At 36.7% G+C, this 17200-nt stretch overlaps 1 non-coding gene across 1 annotated transcript; it reads right to left on the bottom strand.

The window, feature by feature from the left end:
• Positions 1 to 319: 319 nt before the first annotated feature.
• Positions 320 to 426, bottom strand: LOC131161108 (small nucleolar RNA R71). Its single transcript, XR_009138267.1, has one exon. It is a non-coding gene; the product is annotated as a small nucleolar RNA R71 (small nucleolar RNA).
• Positions 427 to 17200: the final 16774 nt, after the last annotated feature.

Genomic DNA, 17200 nt, shown 5'->3' with positions numbered 1-17200 from the left:
CAGCACTCTATCTTGCATTAATCCACCTTTGAATGTAAAGGCTTTTAATTTTAAACCCGGTATGATCCCATTGCTACCTCATTTTCATGGCATTGAATTTGAAAATCCCTATTTGCATATCAAAGAGTTTGAAGAAGTGTGTTCCACATTCATGGATAGAACATGCACTAAAGAGGTCATAAGATTAAAATTGTTTCCATTTTCATTAAAAGACAAGGCAAAGACCTAGTTGAATTCCTTGAGACCAAGGTCCATTGGGATATGGAAAGAAATGCAAACTGAGTTTTTAAAGAAATATTTTCCCAAGCAGAGAACTAATGTTTTAAAAAGACAAATCATGAATTTTTTCCAAAAGGATGTGGAAACATTTTATCTATGTTGGGAACGTTTCAAAGAACTCTTAAATGCATGTCCTCACCATTGATATGAGAATTGGAGGGTCATTAGTTTTTTCTATGAGGCGTTGCAACAAAAAAATGAGGCAATTTGTAGAAACGATGTGTAATGGTGAGTTTTTCAATAAAAGGCCCAAAGAAGCTTTTGACTATTTTGATTATTTGGTTGAAGACACCTAATCTTGGGATGTCTCTGATGTGTATGATAGATCTGAAAAGCAAAAATATATTAGTGGGGGTGGTACATAACAACTGAAAGAAGTTGACAATTTTAATGCTAGACTTGCATTGATTTCTAAAAGGTTAGATTCCATTGAACTTAAGAAAGTAAATGAAATGCATGTATTACCATCATCTTCTGAAAAATGCAGCATATGTGAGGATCCAAGACATGTGACTGATGCGTGCCCAACAATTCCTGCTTTTAAGGAAGTTTTGCTCGATCAATCTTACCCAGTGCATATGATTTCTAAGAATTCTATTGGACCTTATTCTAATACTTAAAATGCAGGTTGGAGAAGTCATCTTAATTTCAACTGGAAAAGGACTAAGTGGGGCCATCTACCCAGGGACAAAGTCAATATGCTCCTTATGCAGCAGCTGGCCAAAATTCGGTACCCTCTTATGTTGCAAATCAACCTCCTCTAATGCAAAGAAGGGGAATTGAAGACCCCATACAACAGCTAAATGTTAGCTTACAACAGTTTATGCAAAATTAGAGCACAATAAACAACCAAAACTCCCAGGCCATCAATGACATCAGAGGGACCCTCACTAGAGTAACCACTACTCTGAGTAACCAAGAGAAATGAAAATTCCATGCTCAACCCCAATCCAATCCACAATGGTAAAGTCAGTCAGCTCAGAATACTAGTGAAAGGAGCAATGTGAAATTAGTGAAAGCTATCACAACTTTGAGGAATGGTAAGGTTTTGGGTGACCTTGCCCATAGTGCAAGAAGTTCAGGTAAAAAGGCTAACCCTCCTCTAGATAGTGGTGAGTCAAGAACTTTAAATTCAAATAATGTTGCATGTCTCATACCTACACCGTTTCCACAACGTTTGCTTTCTTTGCACAAGGATAAACAGCATGCTGAAATCCTAGAAATTTTTAAGCAAGTTAGGATTAACATTCCACTTCTTGATGCTATAAAAAAAATTCCTGCATATGCTAAGTTTCCAAAGGATTTATGCACTGTAAAATGCAAACTGAATGTGCAAAAAAAAACTTTCCTCACTGAGCAAGTTAGTACCATTATTCAAAATCACATACCACCTACAAGGATCCTGGGTCACCTTCTATTTCATGTGTCATTGGAAATTCTAAGATTGGGCAGGCCTTGCTAGACTTAGGTGCGGGGGTCAATTTACTACCTTGTAGTGTGTATGAACAATTGGGGCTAGGGGAATTAAAAGCCACTTCAATCATTTTGCACCTTGTTGATAGATCCATAAAAATCCCTAAGGGTATTGTCGAGGACATCTTGGTCCAAGTGGATAAATTTTATTACCCTGTGGATTTTGTGGTCTTGGATATGAAAGTGTCATCCCACACAAATTCTTCACCACCTATGATTTTGGGAAGACCATTCTTAGCAACTTCTAATGCCATAATCAATTGTAGGAGTGGTGTTTTAAAATTAAGTTTTGGGAATATGACTTTAGAACTGAATATCTTCAATTTGTGCAGGCAACCTCAAGAACATGAAGACATTCAAGAAGTCAATTCATTGGAATCCCTAATTGTAGACACTCATTGGTTAAATTATGATTATGATGAGCAGTGGGAGGATTTAGAAGACTCCCTTGATTTAACTGAGTCCATTAACCATTTTTATTCTCTTTGTGCTGTAGATGATTCAACTGAGAAGCAATGGAAGCTCAAATTTGAGCCACTACCGGCAATACAAACCCCAGCACAACTATCCAATGAGAAGACACCAGTGCTAGAATTGAAGCCACTGCCACCGAAGCTGAAATACACCTACGTTGGACCAGAGAACTCATTTCTAGTGGTGATTTCTGCATCGTTGACCCTTGACCAAGAGAGTAAGTTGTTGAGAATTTTGACATAATACAAATCAGCCATTGGCTGGTCCATTGCTGTTATCGAAGGTATAAGTCCTCTCATTTGTACACATAGGATATATTTGAAAGAGGATTCAAAACCATCTAGAGAGATGCAAAGGAGACTAAACCCCACAATAAAGGAAGTGGTAAAAAAGGAAGTCTTGAAATTGTTAGACATAGGCATCATATATCCAATTGCTGACAGTAAATGGGTTAGTCCAATACAAGTTCTTCCAAAAAAACCTGGTATAACTGTTGTAGAAAATGATAAGGGAGAATTGGTGCCTACTAGAGAGACCACAGGCTGGAGGATGTGTGTAGACTATAGGAAATTGAATGCCTCTAGGAAGGATCATTTTATTTTGCTCTTCCTTGACCAGGTTTTAGAAAAAGTGGCAGGGCATGGATATTACTATTTTTTAGATGAATTCTCTGATTATTATCAAATAGAAATAGCTCCCGAGGACCAAGAGAAGACTACATTCACTTGTCCTTTTGGAACTTTTGCCTTCAGGAGAATGCCATTTGGGCTATGCAATGCCCCGACTACTTTTCAAAGATGTATGTTAAGCATTTTCAGCAACTTAATTGAGGACAGTGTAGAGATATTCATGGATAACTTTTCAATTTTTGGAAAAACATTTGATGCATGTTTGTCTAATTTGCAGGTTGTTTCGAAAATATGTGAAGAAAAGCAATTATTGTTAAATTAAGAAAAATGCCACTTTATGGTCCAACAAGGAATAGTTTTGGGGCACATTGTATCTTCTCGAGGCATAGAGGTGGATAAAGCTAAAATAGACTTAATTTCAAATTTGCCTACACTTAAAAATGTGAAAGATGTTAGATCATTTTTAAGGCATGCTGGTTTTTATAGAAGATTCATAAGGAATTTTAGCTTTATCTCTAAACGCTTTTGCAAACTTTTGATGCATGATGTTAAATTTGAATGGACCCAAGAGTGCCAAAATGGTTTTGATGAACTGAAAACATGTCTCACCACTGTACCTATTATTCAATCTTCTGACTGGTCACTTCCTTTTGAATTAATGTGTGATGCAAGTGACTCTGTTGTGGGGGCTGTCCTTGGACAACGAAGAGATAAACTGCCATATGTCATCTACTATGCTAGTAAGACTTTAAATGCTGCATAAAAGAACTATTTCACCACAGAAAAAGAACTACTAGCTATAGTATTTGCATTGGATAAGTTTAGATCATATCTTCTTGGTTCTCCTGTCATAATATTCACTGACTATGCAGCTTTGAAATTTCTACTGTCAAAAAAGGACACCAAGCCAAGGCTAGTGAGGTGGACACTCCTGCTATAGGAATTTGATCTCATAATAAAATACAAGAGGGAGTAGAAAACGTGGTGGCAGATTACCTTTCTCAGATTCAACTTGAAGTTTCTGAGAAGTTTTCTTTAATTTTTTATTATTTTCCTGATGAACAATTATTTGCAGTTGAATCTTTACCATGGTATGCTGATATTGTGTTTCTTGGTCACAAGGAAAACTCCACCTCGTTGGAATGCTTAGGACATCAGAAGGTTGAAGGCTAAAGCTAAGAATTTATTTTACAATGATCCCTATCTCTTTAAATATTGTTTAGATCAAATCATTAGGAAGTGTGTCCTAATAATGAAATTTCTGGTGTCTTAAATTTTTTCCATACAGAAGCTTGTGGTGGGCATTTCTCCGCCCACAAAATAGTGGCCAAAGTTCTTCAAAGTGGATTTTATTGGCTGACTATGTTCAAGGATGCTTTGATTTTTTGCAAAGTCTGTGAACCTTGTCCAAAATTATGGAGAATCATTATGAGAAACATGATTCCTTTGCAACCTATACTAGTGATTGAAATTTTTGACTGTTGGGCTATAGATTTCATGGGACCATTTCCTTCTTCTTATGACTATTTATACATTCTACTTGCTGTTGATTATGTTTCTAAGTGGGTTGAGGTAGTCCCTTGCAGATCTAATGACCATCAAGTGGTTATAAAATTTTTGAAAGAAAACATTTTTGCAAGGTTTGGCATGCCTAAAGCTATAATTAGTGATCGAGGCATGCAGTTTTACAACAAACATGTTTCAGCCTTATTGAAGAAGTATGGTATCCATCACAAAATCTCTACTTCCTATCACCCTCAGACCAATGGACAAGATGAACTAGCAAATAAGGAAATTCAAAACATCCTTGAGAAAACTATTAACCCAAACAAGAAGGATTGGTCTTTGAGAATGTCTGATGGCTTGTGGGCCTATAGAACAGCTTTTAAAACCATTTTGGGTATGTCTCCATACAGATTAATGTATGGTAAGGCTTGCCATTTGCATGTAGAGCTGGAACATATGGCGTATTGGGCTATTAAGCAATGCAACTTTAACATTGATGACGCTAGTTGTGTGAGAAAATTGCAGTTATATGAATTGGATAAGCTGAGGATGAATACTTACAACAATTCTAAATTATCCAAGGAAAGAATGAAGAACTTTCATGACAAACACATTCAGCGTAAGACTTTTGAGTTTGATCAACAAGTGTTATTGTACAACTCTCGATTACACTTGTTTCCTAGTAAGTTAAGGTCTTGATGGAGTGGGCCTTTTGTGGTAAAAAATGTTTTTCCTCATGGTGCTGTAGAGATTCCAAATCCTTATAATGGTAACGTTTTTAAGGTTAATGGTTAAAGGCTCAAGCCTTTTATCTCTAACTTTGCACCTGAGGAATCTACTCTACATCTGCTTGATCCCACTTAGTATAGTTTTTTTTTTTATTTGCATTTTTATTTCTCTAATTGTTTTCTTTTTTTCTTTAGTTGTTATTTCTTATTCCCTAGGATTGCACTATTTTCAAAGTTGTTTAGGTACTTTTTCCTCTGTCTTGTAATTTTACCTTTACTTCTTTGTTTGTCTTATAATTGTTTTGCTTTACTTTTAACTGCTCTCTTGGGTAAATTCTTTCATTTTTCCTGCATCATTGAGGATAATGCTACATTCTAGTTGGGGGGTGGAAGAGAATTTACCCTGTTGTTTGCATGCTTTAAAAATATGATGGTTTACCTTGAGAAAATACTGTTATGGAGCTCAAAGCATGCTAAATTCTTCATTTGTGAACGTTACATGCCAAATTTTTTTTTTTCTTGAGAATATTGAACATGTAGGATGTAGTACAATCAAAGTTTAAATCAAAAGAGATTTTTATCCATTTCAATTAGTTTCATCCAAGGGAAGGATGTTGAAATTCTTGCTACACACACTACACGAGTTAGAAAACTTTGAACGACTACTTTAGACCATTTTTGGTTGATATACACTTCAATTGTTTGGGACTCTAATGAACCATATCCTAATGACATATAAAGGAAAAGAAAGAAAAAAAAAGTTTGAAGTAAATGAAAATAAGAAACAAGCCAGGGATTAATTGTAAGAAGGAAAAGAGAAAAATAAAAAAAAATAAAAAAAAGAGGGAAGCAATTATGTATTGGAAAGGGCTGCCTATTAACAGGGTCCTAACTAAACAAAAAGTGGGTACCTTATATTAGCGTGACCTACTACCGAGTTCCTAACTAATCAAGAAAGTGGGTGCCTTTTAAAGTGTAATAGTGTGAAAGCTGTCAATACAATAGTTTTGAATTAAAGTAAGATCATGCGGTTGTCTCAGACTAATTGTTGTGATTGAAACCATTAATGTCTATTGGTAGTCAATCTTGGAATTCCAGCCTTATTCTCATGACATGTGAGCTTTGTTACTTTTCGTTATCTAGGTTGTTTTACAAAATGGTGTATAAATCTCTCAGTTGATACTTAACTTGGATTAATCTATGTCCTGTGTTCCTAAACTCATTAAGCATATTTCATAACATGTAATTTTCATAAGTATTGGAGTTTTAGTTGCTATTCCCCTGATTTGAATGTATTCATGTTATTTGTTAGGGACTAGTAAAACGTTAGTTGGGGGTGTGATTATGAGTCAAAGTTGCGTAATTAGGTGTTTAAAATCATGCATTAAAGATTATAATTTTAATTAAATGCCTAGTTATATTCGGCATTTCAACATTGAGCTCGTTTGAGATAATCATCATATTTTTGCTGTAAATTTACAGATATTCATGTTTTATTATTGTAAGATAATTTTTAGAAATCAACATCGGGCCATGCACGCGTGAGTTTGAGCCTGGGAAGAAGCCATGCAAGTCCGTGAGCATCAAATGAATTTACGCGCCAAAGGCTCTCTCGGGAATTTAAAGAAAAATAAAAAGGGAAAAAAAACTGTGTATGTATTTATATGTATTGTGCAAAGTGGGAGGCTCGTGCATGCGCTGGCCCGTAGCCCATGAGATGTGTGTGCAAATAAAAAAAAAGAGAAGAGTGGGCTGCCATGTATAAACAAATTGGAAACACAAAAGAAAGGGGGCATTGAAATGAAAAAAAAAAGAGTAGGCTGGGTCCTTGATGTGACCTGGCCATGCAAACTAAAAGAAAAGCCTTGTGTGTGTGTGTGTGTGTGTTTGCGTGAGGAGGCGCTGGGGCTGGCACGCTGGCTGAGGGGGAGGGAATTGAAAAAGAAAAAAAAAAAAAGAAGGCTAGAAGGAAAAAAGAGGCTAGGGGGATAAAAATGAAAAAAAGGAGCTAGGGTTTGAGTGTGGGGCTGCGTGTAGGGTAGGTTGAAGAATTTGGGGAGCAGCGCTGTTGTTGCTGCTGTTTTTGCCGGGAGACCCAAGCCCCAGCTCTCCTCATGGTAGCCCTCCATTATTTCTCTCTCTCTCTCTCTCTCTCTCTCTCTCTCTTCTTGTTTATTTATTTTAATGTTTGTTATAATAGATTGTTGGAGTAGGTATTTATTTTAATGTTTGTTTTAAATACATTGTTTGGATAGTTTTATTGTTGCATTAAGTTAATGTTTACTTTATTGTTTGAATAGGTTATTAGTCTAATTAATTTCTTATCCTTTAATTTGTTATTTTGAATGCTTCAAGTTTGAATTAATTTGTTGTTTTAATTGGGTATACATTTAGTTCATTATTCTTTTAATTAGTTGTCTTATTTTATTGCTGTAATGAGCTATTGTGTGGTTAGTTCGATATGAAAATTTTGGATTGCAAGCATGAGTGGCTAAGTTCTATAACTTGGGTTGTGAGTCAATGTCGGTTGCTTTCCATGGTTTATTAGTTTTCTTATGATATTATTGTTAAACTTTTATTTGCTTAAAACTGAAAATTGAAGGCATCGTTGATAAATCACTGGCTCTTATTTCTTGTTTTCTTGTTGACATTAGGCACATCAAAACCTTGATTTAATATAGGTTTTTCATCAATTAATTTTTACATGAAATTCGGTTGATACTTAATGAGAGTTTTTATTTTCTTCCGTTTGAATGTGGCAAATTTACTCGAGTTTTAGTTTGAAAATTTCATCTTATTAATGTCTTGATTGGGTTAACAAAAAGAGGAGTAAGGCCTAGGGAATGAGTAAATGACGGAAGCAAAAAGACATTGAACCCATAACCCGAGTGTTTGGTAAATTGTTTCAGTTAATTTGTTTAGTTTTGTCTGTGTTATTAGATTTATATTTTTGGAAATTTGATAAAAGTTTAATCTCATTTTAGCATTTTTCTCAAGCACTTCTCACTTTGTTTAGTGCTTTCAAAAACATAAAAAACAAAAAGATTTTCACACCAAATTTTATAGTAACAGGTTTTTACTAAACTTTCACAAATACTTTGATACTCAGTGGTCCCTGTGGAATACGATCTTGGACTCATCCTTGATACAACTTGACACTTCTGCACTTGGAAGCACAAGTCAGAACAAGTCAACAACCCCCAACTTACACTTTGCTAGTCCTCGTGCAAAGCAAAATCTAAGAAAACAACAAAATCCTAACTATCTCTTCTTTCGCGGGGAAAACAGTTGCATTTACCGTATGCAATAAGGCTTTAAACCCCTAGGTCGATTCTAGTGTACGAATTCTAGTCTCGTGAGGGTTTCCAAGGCGACACCCACAAACACCAATTTGAATGAATAGTAAAACACATGCAACACTATCATACCCGTTCATATACACATATATTACCTACTTACACACAAGATCTTTCACACATGACTCCACTATACACACAACTTTGATGCAAATCACCCATGCAAGTCTCAACATAATATTGTCGTAAGGAAAAGCACAACTCACTCTGTTGCGCGATGTCCTTTTGTGCGAAGCAGGGCGAACTGGAAAAAAAAAAGTTGGTTTTGATTTTTGTGAAAAATGGTGTGATGGAGTCGCCACTAACCTTTTGGAGTGTGGTTAGAACACTTGATTACTACCAAATTAAGGGTAGAATCAACTTGCATTACCAAAACAGAGATTGGGAGTTTGGGTATGCGAGGGAAAGGTGTGAGCACCCTCTACACACCTGTTCTTACAAACGGTACCTTATTAATTTAGAATTATCCCAAAATAAACTTAATAACCTTCTTATTTTACTCCCATTGAAAGTATGAATGCATATGCAAATACTATATAAGTATTCCCTCAGAACCTGGGCATACAATGCTCTAAAGAGCCCATGCCTCCTTTTGCAATCATAGGGAAGGAAAATCGAGAAAATATTGTACAAATATACACTCCTAGGATTTTTGAAATTTCATATGATCTTTCTAGGTATGACAATACTATTTTAGGAGGTTTTGGATCTCATTTGGGATGAAAAAGAGTGTCAAAAATTGTTGTCGAGTCTCAAAATATTTTACCCGATTTTCTCCAATTTTTTTGAATTTTTGTAATTTTTCCAAATTCTCCCAAATGTTTAAGTAATTAAATAACAAAAAGGTAATTAAGGAAAAAAAGAAAAAAATGAAAGTTGAGTTTGAAAATATTTTAAAATTTTTCTCCTGATTTTTCTGATTTTTTTTTGTGATTTTTTTTTTTGAAATTTTTATGATTTTTGTGGATTTTTTAAATCATTAAAACAATAAAATAAAAAAAGACAAAATCAGAATTGGTCCATGATCAATTTAGTGGACCAGACCGGTTCTGAGAAGAACTAGTCAAAGGGGGGTGGTCAAGTGGTTTTAGGCCTAGTCAGGGCCATAGACATGTGGCACCCTGTGAGTGGAAGATGCATGCAGGTGAGGATCAGCTTCGTGGCAACATCCTAATCGTCGTTGGCAGGTGTTGATTGGAGGGTGGAGAGGTAGTTGCGTCCTGTTGGCTTCGTGTGGAATGGAAATGCGCCACGTGTCGCTAACTACATAGAGGATCAGGCGCTCATGATGCTTTTGACATGGGACTTTCTTGGCCATTGATGGGAACTAGAGATCGAATAGTGATGGTGGGACACGTCAAGACTGTTGATGTGGGAAGATCATAGCCGTGGAGGGGGAGGGGGACTTTGATCAAATGGTGATGGATCGTGTACACACGGATTGCTTACGTGGCTTCAATATGGAGCGTCTACGGAAAGCACAAATCGGACGGCTGCGATTTAACCACACTTCTCCCCTATCAAACAGATGATTGAGTGCCTTGTGTCATGATCTGGTGGCTCCGAGGTAAAACATACTTAAACCCATTTTTTTTTCTCCATTTTTATTCTTTCGTCCTTTGAGTGCCCTCTCTCTCTACTCTTTTCCCCTCTCTCTTGCCCCTCTATTTCTTTGTGAACCAGAAACCCTAATGGTTTCTGAAACTCAACCTACTCTCTCTCTCAATCCCCTCTTTTGCTACTGTTCTTCCCTGGGGGTTCTTAGAAACCCCTATGAAATCCTACCTGCAACTCTCATCTCTTGCTCAAAGCCCAAACCCCCTTCTGCGATTCCCTTTCTCCTGTCTTCCTTCTTTCCTAAACGGTAATTGAACCAGACTCACATTTCACAGCTTCCTCTTCCTTTCCATGAGGACGAAGTTCATGGTTTGGGTGCAAACCAAACACTCAAAGAGGATCACAGACCTCAAACAAGGGTTTTTGAATCTAGGATCTATTCGAGGGTGCGAAACCCTAAAAGATAAGTATTTTTATCCCACTTTTGTTTTATGTTTTTACTATTGTGATGTTTAGGATTTGAATTTCAAATCGTGTTCAAATCTGATGGCCTTACAAGGCTTAAAATATTGTTTTAGGGATAATAAACAAGAGGAACTTAACATATTTGGTTAAGTGATGATATTTCAGGACTCAAGCATGAGAATACAAGGTCAAATGCTCACAAGGATTCAATGAAAGCTTATACTCCAAAGAAAGATGATTAAATGAAGCTTAAAAGGCATGTATTCAAAGATGATCTAGTAAAGCTTGAAGACCATGAGAGCATGAATGAGAACTTGTTAAAGTATATAAAAGCTTGAAGACAAGATGGCGCCAAAGAAAGAACAAGCATGAAGACTTAAGTGCTTAGAATGTCAAAAGTCTTAAGAAGTTTTTATGCAAGTACTTCATATTTTAAATATCTTATGGAAATATGTGAAAGCTCCTCTAGGGTTAATTATGGACTTAAAGACCTTATTTTAAAACACTGAAAATAATTTTATAAGAAATCAAAGAAGGAGAGTAAAAAGGATATTTGAAAAGTAAAATGAAAAAACTGAACTTGGTCTGCCCAGATGACTAAGGTGCACCCTTAGAAGACTGAAGAGGTACTTCAGAAGACTGACGATTTCGTTCAGCCTACTGAAGAATTTCTTTAGAAGACTGAAGAACTAGTTCATTCCACTAAAGATTTTTTTTGAAGGAAATTAGAAGAGGCAGTACACCCTTAGAAGACTGAACCCTTAGTTCAGTCGTCTGATCTAGGACTTCAGAAGACTGAACCTTCAGTTCAGTCATCTGACTTTAGTCTTCTGACCCTGTGTCTAGTTCAAATTTTTTAGTGTGTTATGGAACATCAGAAGACTGAACCCGATACTTCAGTCGTCTGAACACTATTAACGGATATAAATTTTAAATGTTTTAAATTTTAAATAAATTTTTCTTGTGCCCCAAAATTTATGAAAACTTGGGAGATACTCCAAGTAAACTTGGGCAACATGAAATTACTTTTTCTAAACTTATAAATATATGGTTTTTCAAATCAAATTAATATAGAACAAAAGAATTGAAAAATTTGCTGAAAGCTATCTTGCTATCAAAGCTCTCTCTTGCTCACTTATTAGAAAATCTGAGTTGTTGAATTTATGACGTGCTGATCATCATACTACTGAGTTCTGAGTTGCTAATTATCATCTAGAAAGAACTTGGTGAATTCTTACTTGAGCTTCATTGTATTCCACTTTGATATTTAATATTGAAGTACATAGTGTTTGAAATTGAATTAATAGGCTCTTATGAGAGTAATATTGTACGCCGATATTGTTTCTTGTTTCTTGATGATTCTAGGTTGTTGGATCGTTGACCGAGTATAAGGTATCACTGGGAGATGGTTTGTTCCGCTCGGAAAGGAACGGTATAGTGGAATCCTTTGGTGGTATTGACCAAAGGCGAGGACGTAGGCTGGGGATAAGTCGAACCTCGTAAAAAACGTGGTGTCACTCTCCTTCCTTATTCTCTTTACTTTTTAGCATATATACTTTGTTGTGTGTGAATGTAAAGTGCAGGTAGCTGAAGTTGAGAACTGAGAATAACAAGAAGACTCTAAATAAAAGAAAGTACATTTTGATTAAACGTTTGTGGAAACCTAAAAAGGGAGTACGTTGTTTAATCGTTTGCAGAAATCTTTATTAAGAGAAGTGCAAACAATTTCATTTAATACAGGGCTTGAAACATACTCATACATTCACAGGGTTGCAAAAGCTAAAAGTGCTAAAGAGCTGCATACTTAATCTTAATTTGGTATTTTGGTTGTTTACTTTAAAGTTATTAATTGGTTGTTGTTTGATTGTTTGAGTTTTGGTTTACTTGTGTTGAGTATGGGTTTATGGATTGATTGAGTGATAAAAAAACTTTGCTGTGTGTTTGTTAAACAAGTGGTTTAAGAATTTGTTAAAAGAATTAAAAGAAAATTTTAAAACCCAATTCACCCCCTCTTTGGACTACACCTCAACTTTCAATATCCATGTGAGTTAAAAAAACGAATGTCTGCATGCTTGCTTGTTATTCAAGGTTTGTGATGATGATGCTATTGTTTGGTGGTTGTGTTTCTCTGGTTAGGGTTTTGGGCAGAGGGAGGAAGACGAGCTAACCTCGTCTTATCCCAGATGAGTGAGCACCGGGTTGACTTGTACAAGTCAACCCATGGGGATGTGAGAACTGACTCGGGTGCACCCGAGTGAGTCACGTGCTTGCAGGCACGTGTGGGGGGTGAATCATATGTAGGGGTGTTTAAAAAAATGGTTATGGGGCTTGGGATATTTTGAAAATGATTATAGGCTGGTCTGTTTTTTTTTTTTTTTTTAAAGGGTTATGAGCCTTGGGGTATTTTGAAAATGATTATGGTCTGGTCTGTTTTAAAACAAAGTGGGTCTGGTAGTTTTTAAAAAAAAAAAAAAAATGAAAATGGGCCTCAATTTATAAAATTTGGATGGGTTTTGATTTACAACATTAGTGGGCCAAATATTTTAAAAATGAACATGAGCCAATGGCCCCGGTTTAGTGTAAAGCAGAAAGGTCAGGGCTAAATTAAAAAAAATATTGGGCTTTGGTTCGGGTGATCGAACCAGAATTTGGATATGGGTTTGAGGCTCGGGTCTGGGTTTGATTCGGGTATAGGTCAAAGGGCTCGAGTTTCAAGTTCAGGTTCAGGTGATTTTTGGAATGAGTTCAAATTCGAAGTCGGGTTTGGTCTTGGAAAGTTGAGGCTGATTTAGTTCAGAGTCTTCCCAGGTTCATGCTTGAACTTGAGACTTGGGAGGGGAATACCTGCATTCAAACTCACCCACAAGAGATCATCAATGGATTAGAAGACAACAACAGAAGTATAGTTGTGAATTTTACCCTTCTCTTCTTCTCTCCTCCAGTTTTTTCACTCTAGCAGGTGAGTCTGAACTCGCTTTCTGGTCCCTGGTGCTCAGGCGAGATGCTCTGGATGGGCCTAGGGGTCTGCACAGGGAGGAGTTACAAAGTACCTCATGGCTTCTGCTTGTCTGAATGTCTCGTCTGATGTTCTGACTTGGCCTCCGGAGCCCATGGGCTCTTTATATATCTGCTCTGGTTCTACTCTTCTCTTTAGCTCTTAATTTATATAGAATTTTCTTCCTCGCCAATCCTCTCCTACAATTTTTGCAGGGGTTTCCTCTTTGAATGCTTTCCAATTCTCACTCCTCTCTCTTAATTTCTGCAGAATTTCTCAGCTCTCTTCTTCTGTGTTTGGCCCAATTTTCTAACAGAATTCCCCTCTAACAAACCTGGCAGAGAATATTTCCTTCTCCCACGTGAATATCTATTTTGTTTTCATTTTTTGAATTCTTACTAGCAGCTCGCATTGCTGTTTTTTGCGCGCAGGTGAATAAGGAGGCCCAGCTGGTAGGATTTTGTTTATTATTTTGAGTGGAGGGATTATAATATTTGTATCTGTACAAATATAAGTATAAGTATTTTGTATAATTTTTAATTCCTTGACATATATAAGTATTTCAATTTAGGCCAATCCGATGTCAGCCTTGCCAAAAGAAAATCTAGCAAATAAAACGAGACCTTAAGTCTTGATAGAATGTCCAGTTTTGAAATAAAAGACTCACTCTTAAAGACTTAATCTAAAAACTTAATTGAAAAACTTGGCTTAAAAATTGAAGGACACAAATTAAAAATTTAAAACTCAATTTTCAACACAACATGACTCAATTTTTTGACCCAAAGTTAGAAGAATCAAGTTTTAGAAAACACTACTTAGCCTAATAAGAGATTTATTTTGAAATTACAGGACCTTAAATAAAATTAAAAACTCAGTTTGAAAGACTTAAATTTTTCCTAGAATATCAGGACTCGATTCAACATATTAGGACTCATTTTGAAAAAAGAATTTTGAAATTAAAGGGCCCTATTAATAGTGAATGGTGCCAGGACTCAATTTTTCTTGAAAATGCAAGACTTAATTCCTAATATTTGGACACATTTTAAAAATAAAGAAGATTGATTTTGAAACTAAAAGACCCACCTATAGGTAACCAGTACTAGGACTCAACAAAGATGGACTTCAATTTTGAAATTCGGGACTTAGGGACTTAATTTTTGAAATTCGGGACTCAAGGACTTAATTTTGAAACTTGGGACTCAATCAAGTCTCAAAGTCAAATCTTATTAGGCCGAGTATTCTTAGGAGGAACTGATCAAAATTGGGGTGTCAACAACTACCCCTCTTTACAGGTTTTGTTGTTTCGATGTAACAGTAGGAACTCTCATACATTATTCGTAACAACAAGCCTATAAAGATAAAAGAGCCCTATTTTAACTAGCCACATGACTGCATAGGACTTTCAGATCAATTAGATGTAGTTTGCGTCTGCCACTCAAGGATGGGGAAAGAGCAAACAGGGCAAAATGGGAATGTTGCACAATTCTCTAGGAAGTTAGTAGTTAACATTTTTTTTTTTTGGGTTAGTATAGGTTAGTGATGACTTGTTTTAGGCGTGAAAATCCGAGCTAGTGTGCTCAAGGGGAACGTGCACCGAATATAAGAATCCGAGCACCATGGTGGCTTGCTTCGGATGTAAAAATCAGAGCCAAAGCAAATACCAAAATCTAAGCCAAAACAACACAAGGATGGCTTGCTATGAATGTGATAATTTAAGCCACAAAGGATACAATGATCCGAGCCAAAACAACACAAGGGTGGCTTTCTACGAATGTGATAATTTGAGCCACAGCAGATACAATGATCTGAGCCAAATCAACACAAGGATGGCTTTCTGTGAATGTGATAATCCAAGCCACAATAGATACGATGATCTGAGCCAAGTTAACACGAGGATGGCTTACTGTGAATGTGATAATTCGAGCCATAGCGGATATGATGATCCAAGCCAAAACAACAACCAGGATGGCTTACTACGAATGTGATAATCCAAGCCATGATGATACAATCATCCGAGCCAAAACAACACAAAGGTGGCTTTCTGTGAATGTGATATTCTAAGGCATAATGGATACAATGATTCAAACCAAATCAACACAAGGATGGCTTTCTGTGAATATGATAATCTGAGCCACAACAGATACGATGATCCAAGCCAAATCAACATGAGGGTGGCTTGCTGCGAATGTGATAATTCGAGCCACAACGGATACGATGATCCGAGCCAAAACAACACCAGGATGGCTTGCTGCGAATGTGATAATTTAAGCCATGACAGATACAATGATCCAAGCCAAATCAACACCAAGATGGCTTGTTGAGAATGTGATAATCCGAGCCACAACGGATATGATGATCCGAGCCAAGTTAACACGAGGATGGCTTGCTTCGAATGTGATAATTTGAGCCACAGCGAATACAATGATCCAAGCCAAAACAACAATGGGATAGCTTGTTGCAAATGTGATAATTCGATCGGAGCCAAAACAAGAAAGGATGGCTTGCTGCGAATGTGATAATCCAAGCGAGAACGGATACGATGATCCGAGCCAAAACAACACCTGGATGTCTTGCTGTGAATGTGATAATTCGAGCCACGATTGATACATTGTTATGAGCCAAATCAACACTAAGATGGCTTGCTGCGAATGTGATAATATGAGCCACAGTGGATACAATAATCGGAGCCAAAGCGACACAAGGATGACTTGTTGCGAATGTGATAGTTTGAGCCACAGCGGATACAATGATCCAAGCCAAAACAACACCAGGATGGCTTGTTGCAGATGTGATAATTCGAGCCAAAGTGGATACAATGATCTGAGCCAAAACAACACTAGGGTGGCTTGCTACAGATGTGATAATCTGAGCCATAGCGTATACAATGACCCGAGCTAAAACAAAACTATGATGGCTTGCTATAGATGTGATAATCAGAGCCACAGCGGATACAATGATTTAAGCCAAAACAATACCAGGATAGCTTGTTGCAGATGTGATAATCCGAGCTACAGTGGATACAATGATCCGAACCAAAACAAAACCATGATGGCTCGCTGTGGATGTGATAATCCAAGCCATAGCAGATATAATGATATGAACCAAAACAAAACCATGAGTACTAAGGTGTCAAATCCTAAGTTTGGAAAATGGTTACTCCACTAGGGAAATCCAATTGGGTGTAGGGTTCTGAGATCCCAAGTAAATGCTTGGGTGTAGGACCTGAGGGTTAATGCCTTGATTTCAATGAATGGATCCATTTGTTCCAGTGCTTAGCTACCCCAGTTTCAAAGCAAATATCTTTATTGGTTCTTAGGGGTCAACTGTCTTAGTTTCAAAGTAGATAAATCAACTTGTGCTTGTGGTCAGTTGCCTTAGTTTCAAATATTAGAACGACAAGAATTGCTTAGTCAACAATGCCAAAGGGCATTCAGAAGCCTATTCAACAAGAGAAATATGAATGAATGGTGCTATGCACGTTGCTACCTAGAATGCAGGGGTGTATCTCTATACGCACATGTGCACGATGATGCATGTTATATGATATGTATGCGTGCTTCTTCTTATAATGTGAATGCCTTTTCTTATTTTCTATTCTATATAATGCATGACATGCATGATGATGCATGAGCTTTCTTTTTCCAATGCGCCTATAATTAACAACCCAATCCCTGATCTTAGCCATGTTTATAGATTCTAGTCCAATATGAAGGCACTTGACTTGGCTCAAATGAAACT

This window comes from Malania oleifera, chromosome 7, assembly GCF_029873635.1.
Source record: "Malania oleifera isolate guangnan ecotype guangnan chromosome 7, ASM2987363v1, whole genome shotgun sequence".
Classification (NCBI taxonomy): domain Eukaryota; kingdom Viridiplantae; phylum Streptophyta; class Magnoliopsida; order Santalales; family Ximeniaceae; genus Malania; species Malania oleifera.
Note: the sequence above shows the minus strand (reverse complement) of the source record. Positions and strands in the feature narration are given on the sequence as shown.